The sequence below is a fragment of the Pipistrellus kuhlii genome, unplaced genomic scaffold (assembly GCF_014108245.1).
Source record: "Pipistrellus kuhlii isolate mPipKuh1 unplaced genomic scaffold, mPipKuh1.p scaffold_m20_p_24, whole genome shotgun sequence".
NCBI classification, from domain to species: Eukaryota; Metazoa; Chordata; class Mammalia; order Chiroptera; family Vespertilionidae; genus Pipistrellus; species Pipistrellus kuhlii.
Genome location: NW_023425523.1, coordinates 9242155 through 9262611, shown reverse-complemented (window position 1 = coordinate 9262611; position 20457 = coordinate 9242155).

Genomic DNA, 20457 nt, shown 5'->3' with positions numbered 1-20457 from the left:
TGCTCTACTTGTTATGCTTCCCTGATCAAATCCTGACTGATACACGGTAAATTCAGAATGTCTGGAAGGGTTGGAGCTCAGAGTTTCCCCATGCATTTTCATGAGAAGATGCCAGACTCGCCAGCTTTCATCATTCTTGCTGATAGAAGAATGTTATCAGCATTCTCCTTCTCCTACCTCTGGTACAATCTACCGAGTATCTTTTCCTAACATGGGCCTGTTTGATCCATGTTATTCCACTGGTCTAATCCATCTCCTCAATCATTTCTGCAGGTGTGCTGAGGAATAGAACTGCTTAGCGGTTAAGGTTAGCTCAGACTGGGCTGCCTCGCCTCCTGGAAGTAGTACAGATTGGAGCTGGCTGTAACATTCTAGAACCACCAGTGACTTACCCCAGAAGTCTGAGTAGCAGAACTTTGATTGGGCTTAGTTCCGAGAGCTAGAGAAACACCCCCAGCCTCCTCCAGAATTAAAAACAGCCTAATTGACACTGTTTGGTTTGAGCTGGCTGGGTGATAATGGAAGAAAAGAAAGTACGTGGATGGTTGATGGGAACGTTAAAACACATGCCAAGTTCTATAACTCTCTAGTGCACACCTATGAAGTTTTCCATTTCATCTGTCTCTGCATCTTTTGCTCATTATTGTCAGTTGTGTAGGCATAACAGTTTTCTCAGGCTTCATGAGTTACTCTGCCTTTGGGATTGATTCTACTATCTAAAAATTAATTCCATATGTATGTGCAACCTTCCATTTATTTTCTCACCACCTCCATTAAAAAAAATTATCTCTATTTTCAGTTTGTCATGTTTATGTTCCTTTTCTCCGTAGTACTCTTAATATTCTCACAGGTTTTGCACTATGTGGAGTAAAAAATATTCCTTAAAAAAATCTCAAAACCATGCATAAATGCGGCAAAAATACTGAGTATAAAGAATAAATGGTTGGGGGATGTGGGGGAGGGAACAGAGGGGATAAATGGTGATGGGTGGAGACTTGAGTTAGATGGTGAACATACAATTCAGTGTACAGATGACGTGTCGTAGTTTTGTGCAGCTTAAACCTGTATAATCTTGTTAACCAGGATCAGCCCAATAAATTAAATTTAAATAAATAAAAATAAAGACTAAATAGTTGGCAGAAACCTAAATGGCAGGACATTGGCCAATAGCGCCATCTATTGGTTGTGGGTCAGATCCCAGATTCCCTAATCTGTGCCATAGGTCTATTCGTCCTATTTTGTACCACCACACACACTAAAATACTGTGTAGATTTATAATAATTCTTATTTGCAATAGAATAAGTGTTATAACTCTAATCTTTTTAAATATTCTCAGCTATTCCTGTCTGTCTATATTTCCATATAAAATCCCCATAAATTCTGTTTGTCCTAAAAAGAAAATTTGTTGAAATTTCAATTGAGATTGCATTTAATTTATAGATGAATTTAAGGAGAATTTATATTTTTACAATACTGAGTCAATCCATGATTCTTTGTTTTATCTCTTCTCTTTTCTCAATATAGTTTTATAGCCTTCTGTATAAGGTAATACACATTTTATTTATTCCTATGTAGTTGATGTTCTTTTATTCTACTGTATTTTCTTTAAATTTCATTTTCTATTTGTTCATTATAATTATACATAGACTTACTTTTTGTTTATTGTCCTTGAATCCAGTATGTTGACTACAGTATTAACTCTAAAAGTTTATCTGTAAATTCCTTTGGATTTCTTAGATACACAATTATGTTCTCTGCAAATAAAACATTTTTTTCCTTTTCTTATTACACCATTGCAACATTGAACTTCTAGTAATGTGTTAATTAGAAATAATAAGAGCAGGGATTCTTGGCATCATTTCCTACCTTGGGGAAAAAATATTCACCATTCAGTTTGGTATTTGTTGTAGGTTTTTGATAGATTCTCTTTATCAGATTAAAGCTATTCCTGGTTTCTTTTTGCTTTTTGTTTATTTTAAATCATGAACGGGTTCTAAATTTTACCAAATGGTGTGATCCTACCGACTCTATTGATGTAATTTATTTCTTAAATATTTGATAAGAGTTTACCAATAAAATCATCTGTGCCTAAAATTTTCTTTGCGCAAAGATTTTTAAACTAGCAAATTCAATTTCTTTGATATAAGTATTTTTGCACTTTTTAATTTTATCTAGTGGCTAGGATTAGTAAATTGTGCTTTTAAAACAACTTACCCATTTTATTTAATTGTGCTTTTAAAAGAATTTATCCATTTTATTTATCAAATTTATTTGCATACAATTTTATAATATTCCCTTATTATATTTAAATGACTATATGATATGTAGTGATCCTCTATTTTATTTCTGATATTGATTATGTTCCTTTTCTCCGTAGTACTCTTAATATTCTCACAGGTTTTGCACTATGTGGAGTAAAAAATATTCCTTAAAAAAAATCTCAAAACCATGCACAAATGCGGCAAAAATACTGAGTATAAAGAATAAATGGTTGGGGGATGTGGGGGAGGGAACAGAGGGGATAAATGGTGATGGGTGGAGTGTAGTTCCTTTAAAAGGAACATAGTTCACTTTCTTCCCCACTGGTGTCAGGAATTCATACATTTTTAAATTCTTTTTAAAGGACCAATTTTGATTTTGTTGAATTTCTTTATTACTTGTTTTATATTTTATGATATCACCTCTTTTCTTTTTTTCTTTATTTCTAGTTAGTTTGGGTTACTTTCCTCAGGTTACTTCTAAATATCTCCTAAATAAGAGAAGAAGGAGCTAAGTGAGGGGGAAGTAGGCAAAACCCTTTCCCTACAGCTGGGCACCATTCTACCTCTGTAATAACTATCTATGCCTCCTTCCTTTTATTTGGTAGCAGCAAAATTTTTTTTCTTTTCTTTATTGATTAAGGTACATAGGTGTCCTTGTCCTTCTTCCTTATCCTATATAATAAAAATCTAATATGCAAATTCTCCTCTTGACTGGGAGTTTGACCAAGAGCTCAACCAGGGGGTGGGGCAGGCCGGTTGGCCAGCCAACCACAGGAAGGGAGGCCCCAGCTGGCAGCCACTAGGGACTCTACCCATGCATGAATTTCATGCAGTGGGCCTCTAGTAAATACATAAGGTGCTTATTCATCCAGCAGACAGCTTGACATGCAAAGAGGAGTCAATGACAACCAAGACCAAGTCATGCCCCCAGGGCCTTTTGTTTAGCCATCTAAACAAAGAGTGCAGCAGCACATATGTGGTATGTTGGAGATTGAGCAGTGTTTGAAAAGTGACCATTTCTATGGGGAGAGGGGGAACGGTTCTTGAGTGTCAGCCAGGTACACAGAGATGCGGTTGGAAGAAGTGGCCATTTAGGTATAGAGAGCACAGGCTTGAATCCACCTGGTATTTCTAGGAAAACTGCAGGGATGTGGATGTTTGTGCCATTGGGAGAGAGCAGGCTGGGGAGGTAGAAAAGAGTCCTAACAGGGAGGGCTTTGTTGCAATAATGAAAGAGTTTGAACTTCCATCTTGTAGAGTGTACTGAGCCACTGAGGTATCTTAACCAGGAAGATAGCAGATTCACATATGTTTTAGGAAAATCCATGTGTTCATTCCTGCATGTTCATGATGCTTGTCAGGTCCCTCCCCTAGGAGTTGGTCTGATGGGGGGAAGAAGTGGGGTCAACAGAGAAGAAACATGGCCTTCAGAACCAGGGGTCTAAAATGGGACTACAGTCATCTATTGTGTGCTACACTGAGCCTCTTTTCATGCCAGATCCGGTCTGGGGACCAGACCTGTTTGGACATGTTTTGGGTGAAACACTGGTTGTCTTTTCCAGGATGATTTCGATTTCAAGAGGAAAGTCACAGCATCAGAGTTTCAAGCAAAGGGGCATTCTAGGCCAGCCAGACTGTGCAAAAATTAATGCCACAAAACAACCATAATTGAGCCTTTGTGAGAGCATCACTGGGAAGGGATTGGAAGGAATGGGCTGCTGAGAATAAAATTGGTCAGTGTTATCAAATACTATAAAATTTGAAAGAAAACCAGAAAGAAAAGAGTGAAGATGAATTCATTTTTCTTTCTGCAAATAAGACCCAAAGGTTCAGCTAAGTTCCTTGGAGCTCTGAAATGAACAAAATAATGGAAAGTAGAGAACTGAGTGTAATGGCACAGAGAACTATGTCTCTCCACAAACCTTGCTTTTCTTCCCAGAATCTGAAGTTGCCCAGCCGGAGCTGGGGCAGTGGCTAACACAATGAGTTTAGGAAAAAAAGAGTCAGGTAGTAGGTCTCAAACTGAAGCCGGTGGCTCAATGAACCTTGGTCGGTCTTAAATGCCATCACGACATGACATTTACAGTGTGGCCACACCCACCTAAATCATTGGACCTGAATTAACTATCACATGATAATTCATTAAAACTAAGACTCACTTCATTGGATCTTTTCAGAAGCATCCCCATCTGTTCTACAGTCTGGGGAAGTTCCCTAAAAGGAATGACAGTATGTGATGTGTTGGGAAGCATGGGATTTCATGTCCCAACTCCACTACTTAATCCCTTGAAGATAACCCTGTTTCTTTAACTATAAAGTGTAAATCATGTCACTTATCAGCATATTTATTACTAATGAGTTAATAAAAGTAAGGATTCTTTAGTAAGGGTTATTCAGATGTTAATAATAATATTGACCAATGAGAGTGGATGGTATCTAAAGCTAAACTGTTGCGTGTAGTGGCCATGAGCCACATGTGGTCATTCCACCATTGGGCTGAAACTGGCTCTCCAACATCCCCTGAGGGGTGCTGGATTGGGAGAGGACACAGGCCAGGCCAAGGGACCCCCCCACTGGTGCACAATCGGGGCCAGGGAGGAACATGAAAGGTTGGCTAGCTGTGAAGGGATCCCAGGAGGGCTCCAGGGCGTATCTAGCCCATCTCGCTCAGTCCTGATCAGCTAGACCCCAGCAGCAAGTTAACCTACCGATCAGAGTGTCCACCCCCTAGTGGTCAGTGCACATCATAGCAAGCAGTTGAGTGGCCTTACCATATCATTAGCATATTACACTTTGATTGGTTGAACAGCCGATTGGACAACTGGACACTTAGCATATTAGGCTTTTATTATATAGGATAGACAGTACTGGTCTAGGTTATTTCCCATTCCTGAAACAAGTGCTAAAGAATGTGAGGACTTTGAGAACCACCTTTCAAAGTTGGATATATGTGAGAAATTTATTTATTTCATTAGTTCATTCATTTTAAAAATTTATTTTGCTAACAAGCTTTGAGCATCTACTCTGTGCTGACTGGGTACAGCATTGTCCATGAGCTTTAGGAGCTCACGATGAATGAGGCTGGGAGAGTCTCTACCCAGCCTCTCGCACTCTATGGTCATCAAGAATGGGCTGAATTCTGGCTCAGTATCACCACACTAGGGGTCCCCAAATCACTCTTCAAGGTAAGGAAACAACACGATACTAGAAAATCAGCCTGGTCTGAATGTTCTTGCTGCAACAAGGCAGCCTTTGAGTGTTTTGATACAGCATATGGGCCTGCATGAAGGTGGATTTTCAGAGTGCTCTGTTAGCCGAGTCTGTACGAACATAGAGCAGGGTGGAAAGTGTCCAGCGGTGAATTATATAAGGCCCACGAAATCATTTGGTCTGTCCCTGCCAAGGTATTAGGGGTGACTTAATTGTTTGACCAAGTAGCAGGCTAATTTTTAAGTTGATAATTTTGTATGACTGGCGAATGATGTTATAAATATCCAAATGGCCCTTGGCAGAAAAAAAGTTCCTCACCCCTGATAGAGAGCTTAGGAGGCCAAGGTCATAGGTTTGTTCTCTGTATGGGTCACTTCACTTTGCTCTGATCCATGCCTCAGACTTGCCCCGGCAAACTCCAGCCAGCTGCCTTGTCAATATCTTTGACTCACTGTGGGGACAGGGTGAAAACACATGAAGGGAGCAGGGCAAATCTCTCACCACTGTGGGAGCAGCAATTAAAAATAGTGAGGGAGCCGAAACCAGTTTGGCTCAGTGGTAGAGCATCGGCCTGCGGACTGAAAGATCCCGGGTTCGATTTTGGTCAAGGGCATGTACCTTGGTTGCGGGCACATCCCTGGTGGGGGTGTGCAAGAGGCAGCTGGTCGATGTTTCTCTCTCATCGACATTTCTAGCTCTCTATCTCTCTCCCTTCCTCTCTGTAAAAAATCAATAAAATATATTAAAAAAAAATAGTGAGGGAGGACTGTTGGAAGGAGAGCCCATGTAACTCAAGTGTATCATTGGGTACAGTGGACCCAGCTAAAACCATCTCTTGCACATCTCTGAAGTCACTGACCAGGGTATTGCTTGTAGGACAGAGCTCCCAGACACCACAGCTCCTGCGCAGAGCAGAACACTGGCAGCATTCACTGGGAATTCAGACTTTTTCAAAAGACAATGTTGTTAACAAGCATTGGGGGCCTCCCTACCTGACCGACAGAGATTGTTTAGACTTGGAAATATGGACACCTATTTCTTGAGTGACCCGTCTGCTGGTAATATTTACATCCACATGCGCACAGAACGGTGGTATGTTTTAGTTCCAGGCCGAGATTCGGCCCCATGCACCTCACTGAAGCATCGCTGACAGAAAGGCTGGTCTGCAATCTCCAGCTACACAAATAAATACTGGAGCAGGGTCTAACAGGAAGACCCTCACTACCCAATTTTTTCCAGATGGCAGTGATAGATGACTGTGTGTTTATGTTTACTTGGTTTCCCAGGTGACTGGTGTCCTGGTTTCCACTGGTCATGGCTTGATGAGCTTTTCTTCGAAGATGTGGGCCACCTACGCCAACAGCCCAGCTCTTGGCCCACAGGTCTACACCACACTCAACATCGTCAAGAGATCATTGTGTTCCGTGGATGGCTAGTTAACTGTTTCCTCACCACAGCTTCTCGGAGCCTCTCCTTGTAAATTTCCAGAACTAACACGAGAGTGGTAGCAGAGATTTCCCTCAAAGATTTCCATATCCTAGACCCCAGAATCTTGGATTATGTTCTGTTTCATGGCAAAGGAGAATTGAGGTGGCAGAGGGAATTAGGGTTGCTAATCACTTGACCTTAAAATGGGAAAACTGTCCTGGAATATCCAGGTGAGCCCAATATAATCAGAAGTGTCCACATCAGTGGCAGAGGCAGGGGAGGGGCAGGGAGAGAAGATTGGAGCAACGCGATGTAAAAAGGACCTCAGTCCTAGTTGGGTTGGCTCAGTGGATTAGAGCATCAGCCTGCATATTGAAGGGTCCTCAGTCAAGAGTACTGTATTTTCCGGCGTATAATACGACCCCCTAATTTTACAGTTAAAACGTAGGTTTAGGCCTATATTCGCTGTATAAGACTACCCCTCACTTCCGAGGCAACACCAGTTCTTTTTTTAATAGACCGCCTCTCTGACTCTGGCCAATCTGAGCAGGCTTTTTACTAGAACACAGTGTCGTCTTATACGCCGGACAAATACGTTACATGCCTGGTTGCAGGCTCAATCCCCAGTAGGGGGCCTGCAGGAAGCAGCCAATCAGTGATTCTCTCTCATCATTGATGTTTCTATCTTTCTCTCCCCCTCTCTCCCTTCCGAAAGGGAACTCAGCCCTGGCTCACCTTGATATTAGTCCCACAATACCTTTGTTAAACTTCTAACCTACAGAACTGTAAGAGAATAGATTTGTATTGTTTTAGGCCACTGAGTTTATGACAATCTGTTACTGCAGCAATAATAGAAATCTAATACAGAGCTAGATAAGGTGAACAACCACTTGGTCTTCAAACTCTACATGATATAAGAGTATTACTTCCCTAAGCACAATGTAACCTAACAGAACACATTCTTCCCCAGGGCTACTGAAGGCTGGTGCCCACAGTGATTCTCAGGAAGTTTACGGAAGTAAGGTTGCTGGAAACCTTATCCCCAAGCCCTTTTGATTTCACATGAGTAGAGTATGGACTTTAGGGTCTAGCAAATATTCGTTCAGATCCTGGCCTTTACACCTTTATAGATGAGGTTGCTACTAAAGAGTGAATAAAAGAAAGTGTGTAGAGTATCAATCTCAGAGCCTGGGGGCAAGATGGAAATTCAATAAGTCCTGTCCTCTTTCACCCTCTCTATAATTATTCTCAGATCTCCCCTGTTCTCTCTTTGGAGAAGAAAGCCACATAGAACAAAAGTGACATAGAGAGGTGTAAAAAGCGAAGTGGATCATCGCGCACCACCACCTACTAGATCCTTCTGCCAAACTATTAATTTTTTGTTAAAATTTCGATAGGTACCACCAAATTGCCGTCTTAGTCCCAGTTTACACTCTCACCCACATTGTTTGTGAGACCCTTTCCCCCACCCTCATCATCACTGGACAAAACTTTTTTATTTCACAAAGTAGAGTCTGATTTGAGGTCACTCCAGGCTCTGATAGTTATGGGTGCTCTGAGCCTGGCATGAATCTTTTGGTTGTGAGCACTACTCTGGCTGTCTAGAGACTCCTGGTAAGGCCTTCTTGGGTTCTTCTCCTTCTATTTCCAAAGCTTGTGTTCACTGGGCTTATAAAATTTTGATATTAACCGGTCCATTGTACAATTTTCCTATTGTCTTCCCCTCCTTATTTCATTTCATCCTCACAAAGTTTCTATTAGGTATGTAGGGAGGGAATTTATATTTGAGGGACTCAGAGAAGTGAAGTGACTTTTTTAGGTCCACATAGTTAATGAAGGAAAGACTAGGGCTTGAATACAAGTCTCCTAAGTTCAAACCCCATGTTCCAGCCCCCAGTCCCTGTCTGCCTCTCTAGAACAGAGAGCCATCACAGAGCAGTGTCTTTGACCAACACCTTCTATCCTTTTTTTGGATGCTTCTCTAGAGAAACTTGTGTTTGTTGGTTGGTTGGATTGGAGCTGTTATAATTTATGTCTTAGGAGTATCAATTTTGCTCAAAGAAATGCTTTTGTAATTTGAATATTCTGGTATGTGGCCCACGGTGACCCAGGGTGACATCTCCAGGAGAAGGTGACTGGCAGGGTGCCACAAGGCCTCCTGGTGACCTTATCTAGCAATTGAGAGTGCTAGAATTAGAACCAGATTCATCTGACTCAGAAGCTGAAGCGTTTTTACTTTTACTCTATGCGCCTCCTCATGGAGAGCAAGATGCTCAGGGCAAAAGATCAATGCTTTCGTTATAGGCAAATTACGTGGAAGCCACATTCTCAGAAGGTTGCATGCTGAGTGTGGAATAAGACAGAATAAGGAGAATTCAGGGTCTTAAGAAGCTAATTTCAGCTCAAGTAGCTGAAGGCAAGCTTACCCACTAGGGGGTCACACACTCAAACACCAACAGAGGCTCAAAAAGGTTTAACACCCAGGAGGAAAGCAGGGCAGGGAACGGGTGATGATAGGGAAGAGGGGAGACTGTGGCAAACCGGAGAACGCACCTTTCTAAAGGGAGCAGCTGCTACTTTATAGCGCCATCGCATTGTTGCTGGTGTGGTTAATTCAGGTGTTCCCATTTTTTAATAAAAGCTAGACACCTATGGTTTTCTATGTGAAATTAGTTGACAACTTTAAAAAAATACTATGAGTCAATTCAGTGTGGACCCAACAGAACTTGTCTGTGGGCCTGGCTAGGGCTATCACGTGCCAGCAATGACCCTTCACATTTGGGATACTTTTACCAAGAGAACCACATTGTTTGAAGCCCTTTAGAAGTGGCTTTTTTTTTGGCTTGAAAAGATTTAAAATCAGTGCTCTTCAGATTTTCCTTTTAATCTTTAAAAACAATTGTGCCACAAAAAAAATTTTAAAAAAATGTGCCACATTGGCACGGCCAAGGGTAACCCTGATGGGGCGGCTAAAAGCCTTGGGAAAGACAGACAAGAGAATGAAGGCTGGGTCTTGGTGGGACGCTGCTTCTCTGAGAAACAGCACTGATGCCCACAAGTAGTGTCTTTATTTTATAGCAGATGCCACGAGGCAAAGTAAGGGCCTGGTCAAGATGATTACAACATTTTCATGAGTTTCAATCCTACTCAATTACATGCACCTGGTCAAACTTTGTTTCCTTGCAGCCTGTATCACTCAGGCTGGGACTTGCACGTGGCCACGAGAGGACTGTGCCCTCTCAGCAGTCCAAGGCTTGGACCTGTCCAGGCACTGTAGCTGCACCCTACTAACAACCTCCATCTACAGTCTTTCTCCAGACAAAATCGTATATTTTTCTCTTACTAAATTATACTTACATTTCAGCTATGTCTCCTTGGAAAGGCTTCTGGCTCAACCTTGGTTGGATTGACACTTATATAGCTAATCCTTTGTGTTATGATTACTGCTGTTATTATTTTTGGAGTTACCATTATTCTTATACTATATTAGAGGCCTCACACACTTATAACTATAACAAGACCTAATGCACGAAATTTATGCAAGAGTAGGCCTTCCTTCCCCTGGCTGCCAGCACCAGCTTCCACCGGCACCTGGGATTCCCTCCAGCTGCCAGCAGGCACCTGGGACCTGGGCTTCACCCAGAAGGTCATTCTGAAAGTACGTCCAGTATAATTAGCATATTACGCTTTTATTATTATAGATGGCTAATCATTGCCAGTGAATGTGAATTTTACTCATTCAGCTCTCAGAGGACAACCCAATTTTCAAGTCCTCCAGGGGGCTCCTTCATTGCTGCCATATTGTAGGGACAAAAGAACTTTTTTTTCAGATATTAAAAATTGTTTTAAATATATAAACATAACCTCATTGGCTTGCAGATTTTTTTTTAATGAGTGATTATTCCCCTAAAAACATTTGGGTGAGTTACAGCTTATAGGAGAGGAAGGAAGAAATAGGGACACTCTTCTAGGTACCGAAATGAGCGAGGGAAATTGGATTTTAATTCAAAATGAAGACTGCGCTTTCCTTCCAGATCTCAGTAATGCTGGAAACGATCCTCCTCCCCTCTCCGAGGCCACAGTTACCTCAGGACCTGTGTAAGCATCACTGGAAAGGGGAGGGGAGAGGAAACCCCTAGAAATGGAAGGCTGCCCTGCCCTTTAGGCCCAGCAGGCCCATCAGAATACAACACTAAGGCATTAAGCCCATTTGTATGAATTTGTGGATTTGATAGCTTCGGGGCATGGGGACTCGGCCAGCATCTTCAAATAATCATGTTCATAATGAGCTAACAGTTAACGACTGTTAGTCTTTCATAAAAGAACTATTAACAAGCCACTAATTCAAGGTTTACTAATCTGACTTCCCTACTAGATGTTACCTTGCCTTTAGTGTTGAGACGAGACATGTGTGGTGACACATTACAAAATAAATGGCATTTATTTAGCCAGAATCTGAATAGTTAGGAATCTAAAATAACCAGATCTCATCTCCCGCCCCCACAATCTAACACAGTGATAATGATAGCAGCCCCAAAGCCTGACATCTGATTTTTCTGAATTTATCTGAATCACCATAATGACTTATTTATGTTCTTGTAAAATGTGTATCCGTTGTTTTTATGGTGAGCCAATTCTTTGAGAATTGGTCATGTGACATTTGAGGCAGCCTTAGCAAAAAAAAAAATTTTTCTGTATTTGCTTCTTGGTATTTCACCAAATTACCCCAAACTGTCAGAGGATTTCTACTCCTTAATCTTGGATAGTGACGAGCATTGTTTTATTATTGCTGTTGTCATTGTTTTCAATACTCGCCTGAGGACATGTTTATTGATGAGAGAGAGAAAGAGGAAGAAAGAGAGAGAGAGAGAGAGAGGTGAGAGAGATTTGAGAGACAGAGATAAGAGACAGACAAACACTGATGTGAGAGAGAAACATTGATCAGTGCCTTTCCACAAAAGATCAAACTCACAACCTAGGATGTGTTCTGACTGGGATTCAAACCCACAACCTTTCGGCCAATGCTCCAACCAGGGCTGTGAAGAGCACAGTTTAATAGACATGGGCTTGAATTTTGTCCACTGCAACCTATAATCTTGGGCTGGTTCGTTAACTCTCTGAGCTCAGCTTCCCTAACTAAAAATGGAGAACAGCAGTGCCTGCCTCACGAGGGGATTTGTGTGGGTACTGAAGGAGACAATGCATAATGACGTGCCATACAGTAACCCTTCAATTAATGGTGACTGCTAATGTCTTCTTTAACCTGTTGTCCTGTGTAGAGGGCAATCAATGGCAATTGGACATAAAACTTCATACTGCTCTGAAGGAAACCGCAACCACCATGGAACACTGTGAGACGGAGCTAAGGCCCTCGGTAGGAAAAGGCTAAGTGACCAGCACACAGGCTCATTTTAGAAATTGAGTGACTTGCCGAGACCAGTTTGGCTCAATGGATAGAGTGTTGGCTTGGGGACTGAAGGGTCCCGGGTTCCATTCTAGATAGTCAAGGGCATGTGCCTTGGTTGCGGGCATATCCCCAGTAGGGGGTGTGCAAGAGGCAGCTGATCGATGACTCTCTCTCATAGATGTTTCTAACTCTCTATCTCTCTCCCTTCCTCTCTGTACAAAATCAATAAAATATATTAAAAAAAAAAAAAAGAAATTGAGTGACTTGAAATGCATGACATTCTTTTTTTTTTTTTTTTAATATATTTTATTGATTTTTTACAGAGAGGAAGGGAAAGGAATAGAGAACCAGAAACATTGATGAAAGAGAATCATCGATCAGCTGCCTCCTGTACACTCTCCACCAGGGACATGCCCGAAACCAATGCATAATACATGCCCCTGACCGGAATCGAACCTGGGACCTTTCAGTACGCAGACCTGCTCTATCCATTGAGCCAAACCGGTTTCAGCTGCATGGCAATCTTACTCCATTCTACCTGGCTACCCACAGTGAGGAGCAGAGCTGGGACCTGTGGGAACCCCAGTTCTAGGCCTTCCTGCTCAACCTGGGAGCTCAGGCCCAGGCACCACAGCCAGCCCGAGGGTGGTGGGCACAGGGACCTCCCAGCTCCTGAAACTTGGCCAGGAACCTGCTGCCACTCTCATGTGCGATTAGGATGCCCACAACCTCCTGCAGAAGACAAACCCTTTGTCCACTGGCCTCCCTCCGCTGCTGCCTGCGAGCAGGAAGGGAGCAGAGGTCTGGCGCCCCTCTCCTCTCGGTCCAATTTCACATACTGGCTTTCCGGCATTAATAAATTGGTTACATTTGCCCTGCGTTTGGCAGGCGAGGTTTCTAATAACACTCTGATCCCTTCAGAGGACGTGAGTCACTGGCATGTGGGGGCTCTGGTTACCTCCCCCCCACACTTCCCTCCTCCTCCCCTGCCACTCCACTGCGAAAGGCCCCACACGTTAGCAGGGGTCAGGCGGTCCCCTGGGCCAGGGCAGAGCCCAGGACAAGGGCCATGGCTTCCAGGCACTGTCACGGAGCTCAAAGATCTCCCTCCGAGGGAGACAGATAGCGCTGGGCCCGGGCGACATGCAGCTTTCCTCAGCTGTCAATCCTACCTGGTTTGCATACAGATTGAGAAAACGTGTGAGATCTTACCGCAAGAATGGGTCCAGAGAATTCGAGGGGGGTGGTGGTGGCGGGTGGAGAAGGGGATGAGAGAGAAAAAAATGTGGGAGGCAGATGTCTGGAGCTCTGTGCGCCCCATGTGGCTTCCTTTGTGGAGCTGGGGGCTCTGGGGATGGACAGCCTGAGTGAGGACAGTGGATGATGGGCTGTGTTTGTCCCGAGCAGCTGTTCTTCCTGCCATGGAATGAGGTGCCTGCGAGCTCCGTGGCAAGGGGCTGAGGAGCGAGCCTGAATCAGGGCCAAGCACACCTCCCGCCTTAGAGGGCCAGGGAGAGGGAGGAATAAGCTAATGAGAGCAAGGGCTGGGCCTGGGGTGAATGGAATAAACAGGAGGAAAAGAGGAGACCGCAATGGGGAAGGAAAAAAGAGTATTGAGAAGATACAGAGAGGGAAGAAATTCCATAGAATCCAATGGAGAGTTTATGCTGAGCTCTATTTGTGATAAAAGAGGGTTTTTACATAGCAAGGACATAGAGAATCTAGTTCCTGTCCTCCGCGAGCTCAAGGATCAGTTTAAAAACTCAGGCACAGAACTCAGTCCTGGAAGAGACAGATGTCGGTGCCATGCGGCATGAAGAAGAGGACAGGGGTTATCGCGGAGGGTCTGATAGAGGAGGCAGGTCTTGAGAGTCTTCTAGAAGCGTGGGTAAGATTAGCAGGCGAGTGGGAGGGCATTCCTGAGCAACAGTGGTAGTACAGAGAGCAGAGGAGGAGGAGAGGAACAGGGAATCGGTGACGGGAAGACAAATGAGAAGAATAAGAAAACAAAGAGGGGCCTAGACAGCCACTCCCAGTTGCCTCGTCACTGCACAAGCTACAGGCTCCCTCGGGCGTTTTCCTCCAAAGGAGTCACCACGGACAGTTTCCTGTGGGATCCTGTACACTCAGGCTAATTGCCAACACGGCAGCCAGCGCCAGGCACAGAGGGGAGGGAGGGGAGTGGCTCATGCACACCCAGGAAAAGCAGGACATGTTCCCCTTTCCCGGGGCGTCAGATGGGCCTCATGCTGTTGTCCCCACTCAGGAGGCCTGGAGCCACTGACATGTCCTAGAGTCTCAGAGTCTCACCTGGTAGATTCCTGAATGCACCCCCCAAATACACCCCCATATCCTTCTCTGTGGCTCTCAGGATTCCCAAGGAGGAAGGAAGGAAAGAAGCACTTTGTCTTTTCAGTTTTCCCCAATTTTTTATTTAGAAAACATTTTTTTAAATCTTCACAAAGGTTGAAGGAATAGCATACTGAACACAAGGCACACGTAAATTGCCTCACCAGTTACTGACATGTGATTCCATACACAGAGAAGTGCTGATACACCAGGCATGTGGGGGAGAGGAGGAGCCAGTTTCTGTGGTGTAAACACTCCCAGCATGGCTGATTGCAAGCTATTGAAATTAAACCAGTAGTTAAACAAACGGCATGCAAAATTCCCGAATATTTATCTGCTCTCAGGAGCTGGTAAGAGCCAGTTTGAGTACACCATATTTTTTTTTCTAAACTGTTTTCAATAACTTGCAGATATCATGGCTCGGAACCAAATAACTTCAGCATGTGTCTCCCAAGAATCAAGACATTCTCAAACATAATTACAACGTTATTTATCACACTTTAAAAATTAGCAGCACATTTCACAATTATTATCCAATATACTTTTCCCACTAAAAATTTCCCAGTTGCTCTCCAAATGTCATTTAAAACATTTAAAAAAATGAAGAATGCAATGAAATTTGCATATTGCATATGGTGTTTTCTTTGGTTGAGTTTAAACTAGAATGGGTCCCTGAATTCTCTTTCAGTTGTAGTTTTCTTATGACATCTATTTTTATGAAGAATCCAGGCCAGTTGTCTATATAGAATGTGTTGCATTCTGGATTTATATGACTGTTTCTCATGGTTAAATTCAAGTTCAGTTTTTTTTTTCCTCAAAAATAATCTAATAATCTAAAAGTGTACTTCATCTTAGGTGGGCCTCGTGTCAAAAGGGTTAAATAATGTCAAATGTTCCACTGTTGGTGATGCTAACACTTAGTTAAAGCAATGGTCACCAAATCTCTCTATTTTAAAAAGGAAGTGTCTTCCCCCCTTTGTAATTAATAAATAATTTGTGAGGAGATATACTGATGCTTCGTGAACATATTGGTCCTCAGTGCTTAGTTAGCATTTGTGTTGGTCCATGCCTGCATCAGTTATTACATTAGGGGCTGAAATGTAGTGGTTTTCTAATTCTCTCTCTCCTACATTTATTAGATGGAATTCTTTTCTTTAAAAGTCTCTTTTTTGAGTATAATTATGGACTCATGGATACCTCCCCCCCTTTAAAAACTTTAATGGATTATAATCCATTACTGTCATTCTCTTTTTGATGTTCAAATTATCCCAAACTTGGCAAGTGGGAACCCCTTCAAGCAGGATCCTGTGTCCTTTTGACATGACCTCATTAATCTTTAAGTATTTTTTTTTTTCTTACTGGCACACCAAGATTCTCTAGGCTCACTTGTGTGGGGCCTGCACCAGAGCCAGAGCAGTCATTTCTTCAAAGAGCCCTGATTTCTTTAGTGGGAAATGATATTTAGAAATCAAGACGTGGGTGCTGGGTGTGCTCATTGCTGGAGAGATGTTACTACTCCTAGGTCCTGTCAGTTGACATGATTAGAGGGAAATTTATAAATAAAATATAACATAAAGTATGTGCATGTGTATGTGTGTGCACCTATGTATGTAGTAATTCCTTAACCCCTGTATCCCAGAATGTTATCTTATTTGGAGATAAGGTCTTTTCAGAGGTAATCAAGTAAACCTGAAATCATTAAGGTGGGCTCAGCTCTAATCCAATATGACAGGTGTCTTTATAAAAAGGGGAAATTGGGACACAGAGGCACATATAGAGGGAAGATGATATAAAAACAGGGAGAAGATGGTCATTTACTGGCCAAGGAGAGAAACTTGGGACAGATCCTTCTCTCACAGCCCTCAGAAGGCATATTGGATTTGGACTGAGCTGTGAGATAACACGTATCTGTTGTTTAAGCCAGCCAGTCTGTGGTACTTTGTTACAGCAGACTTAGCAAACTCATACATTACCACAACAAATTAAGGTGTCAGCAGAGTTGCTTTCTGGAGTCTCAAGGGGAGTATCTGTTCTTATTGTACTTGTCCAGATTACTGATGATAGTTATCTGCAAAGTCCCCTTTGCCAGTAATATATAGTAACGTATCATAGGTTCCAGGTATGGATGCTTGGAGAAGAGGGGCATTGTTCTGCTTACCACATGATGACATAAATATTTTTAGTTTATTTGCTTAGTCCAACTATAGACACAGAATAGTTTTAGAATTCTGTCAGGAGTGGGGGCGGAGAATTGGCATTTTTAACAAGTTCTCAGGTGATGCTGATGCTTTTGGTCTAGATCAAACTTTAGGACCATCTTTTTATATGATAGATTTCTAAAATTAGTAAGCTGGGTTAGAGTTTACGCAAATTTTTCACTTTCATGAATCCTATATAATTTCTATTTTTTAAAAATACATTTTTATTTATTTCAGAGAGGAACAGAGGGAGAGAGAAAGAGAGAAAGAAACATCAATGATGAGAGAGAATCATTAATTCTGCTGCCTCCTGCACGTCTCTCACTGGTGCCCTGACCAGGAATTGAACCATGGCCCCTTAGTTCATAGGTTGATGCTCAACCACTGAGCCAAACCCGATAGGAATACTTTTTAAAAACTGTTACAAGAATAATATGTATAGCAAAAAATTATGATTTCTAGATAAACAAAAAGATGATAAAGTTATCCATACACATAGATCACCACATTAACATTTGGTGTATTTTGTAACCTACTTCTCCCCTCCCCAATAACATACTGTGAACATTTTTTCCCATATCATGTCATTCATTAACTATTCTTTTCCAACATTAGCCTAAATGGCTGCATCATATCAATGGGATGTTTCTCAATGAGAATTGACATTTACAAAATGTTTGGGGAAGACTCATTTAGCAGCAGGATTTAGAATGGGGGAAGCCGAGAGGGAAAGTTAGGAAACTATTGAAATAATACAGGAGAGTGGTGATAATGGGATTAGATGGCAAGGAGTGAATACAGGAAACACGGGGAAAGAAAGACTCAACAATCTTGCTAGCATACATAACAGAGGGTGAGAAAAGGTTCAAAGCTAGATCCAGTGTGAGTGCCATGGGTTTCAGGATCACACACTTGGGAGATGTCTAGGAAGAGACAGATCATCTTTCTTATCTTTGATCCATAAATATATCTGGGTGTACAGGTTTAGGGATGGAAATTTCTAGAGGAAGAGCTTCTTTTAGGAGAGCAGCAGACTTTAAATCTCAGAGCCCAGGCTTGTGCTCGCTTCGGCAGCACATATAAATCTCAGAGCCCAGGCTTGACACCCATTTCAATATAGGGATTAATTATTTCAGAGACTCAGTGGTGAGATAGAAAGACCACATGCTTGAATATTAAAATGATGGCATTGCACATCACTGATTTGCCAATTATTGTAAACTTCAGCAAGCCTTCAGCAAAACTCCTTGAGCCTTCTGGTCCATAAAATGAGAGTGATACTATATACTTCATAGAGTTGTTTGTGAGAATTAAATGAAATGATGTACATAAGATGCTGATCCATAGGCAGCAGCTATTTTCAAAGTGGTGATTTCTTTTATCACTGTAGGAATCTATCTATACTAGTATATATATAAAAGGCTAAGTGTCCATCTGCCTGACTGGTAGCTATAACACGCCCCAGAGGGCAGATGCTCAATGCAGTAGCTGCTATGATGCGCACTGGCCATTAAAAAAAAACCCAAAAAACGGCTGAAACCGGTTTGGCTCAGTGGATAGAGTGTCGGCCTGTGGACTGAAAGGTCTCAGGTTCAATTCCGGTCAAGGGCATGTACCTTGGTTTCGGGCACATCCCCAGTAGGGGGTGTGCAGGAGGCAGTTTGTTTCTCTCTCATTGATGTTTCTAGCTCTCTATCCCTCTCTCTTCCTCTCTGTAAAAAAATCAATAAAATATATTTAAAAACAAACCAAACAAACAAACGGTACCATGGACCTGGTGCCAACAAACGAATACTTGGCTTCCCCCAAGTGGGACACGGGCCCTGCCAACACCCTGAGCGGCACCCCATCAAATTGCTATGGCTAACCTAGGCATGTCTGTTTGGCAATTACTAAATGAAATGCATCAATGAAAAGTTGATTTCTGAAACAGCCCCTTTTGTGAGTAGCTGTCTGCACAGGGGCTTATCTTCTGAGCATAAACTCTGGGGATGTGCTGGGGAGGGGGGTGGTGGAGAGATTCTGTGTGTGCTGGGTACCTCCAGAGGTTGTCCCAGAACACTGCAGAGAAGTATTCAGCAGAAGCAATGAGGACCTTAAATCAATACTGACAGACTTGGTTCTTTTTCTTCTTCCCTTCCCCTTTCATTGGCCCAATATTTCTCAATAGTCTCAGAACACAGGCACTTATTATAATAAATCTACAGTCAAATTAGATTCTCTCAGTTGTAGTCTTTCCTTCCCTCGAGTGGAGATTACTGCCCAGAGTAGATCTGAGGAGCAAATGGGGTACTGGGGTACTGCATTTGAAAGTGCCTACCATGATATCCAAGAGGAGTGGACACCACCTACTATTGAGTTTCTTTGGGGAACCTCTCTAAGGCTGTCTCATACTAGGCCCGCAGTAAGTTAACCATGCCAGAACATGGGAGTTGTTTCAGCTGCCTGGAAACCACCTAGTGTAGGATTAACAGAGACATCTCAAGAGCCATCACTCCCAGCCCCCAACTTTCCACAGCCAACAACTCTCTGACACAGCAAGCAACACAAAATATCCACCCTCCTAACTTAACTACTGTCTCTTGAGGTTAGAGGAAGAGAAAACTTTGACCCAATTACCCACTCCCCATTTGCTTTGGTCGACATGAAATACATTCCTTCATGGCAGTCAACAAACACTTCTCCAGAGAACATGGTGGGACCTAAGGGTCTGTCAGAGAAACTGGGCCAACATTTATTTGCTTGGTATCGTAAGGCAAGCCCTGTTATGTGCACTTGTTTAGTCTGATTTCACAACAAGCTCATGAGATGGTATTACCCTCATTGATCAGATGAGGAAACAAAGACTCAGAAGGATTAAAGCAATGCACAACGCAGTTGGTAATAGCTACCTTTACCTTATCCACCTTTTTAAAAAATTTAATTTCCCAACATATGTTCCTGTTATCTTGGTTGCTTCACAGACCAACAAACCTCCAGCCCACACAGGAGGAGGAGCAGTAGCATAGACCATATTTCCATTTTTGGATCAGTGAGCTCAGTTTCATTGGATCCTAGGCACATTAAACTCAGTGACAATAGTATTAAACTTTACTGTCAATCTACTGTGTACAGTAAACAGTAAAGGTGGAGAACTGTATTTTAAAAAAATATATATTTTATTTATTTTTTTTTACAGAGAGGAATAGTGAGGTATAGAGAGTTAGAAACATTGATGAGAGAGAATCATCAATCAGCTGCCTCTTGCACACCCCCTACTGGGGATGTGCCCGCAACCAAGGTACATGCCCTTGACAGGAATCGAACCTGGGACCTTTCAGTCCACAGGCTGATGCTCTATCCACTGAGCCAAACTGGTTTCGGAGAGAACTGTATTTTTTAAGTTAAAGACTGACTGTTTACTCATTTGTCGAAAACAAATTTTCACACAGTGTGAACCCGTTCCTGATTGCTTTTAAACGAGACTGTTACGTTTTCAAAGTGAAATGAATGGAAATGTGTTTTCTGCTGCCCGTCTCCCTGCTCCTTCTCTTCCACCCAGTGTGTGTATGCTACGGGTTTCTTCCTTCCAGAGATGCTCACAGCTGTTTCCCTTCCTCTGTC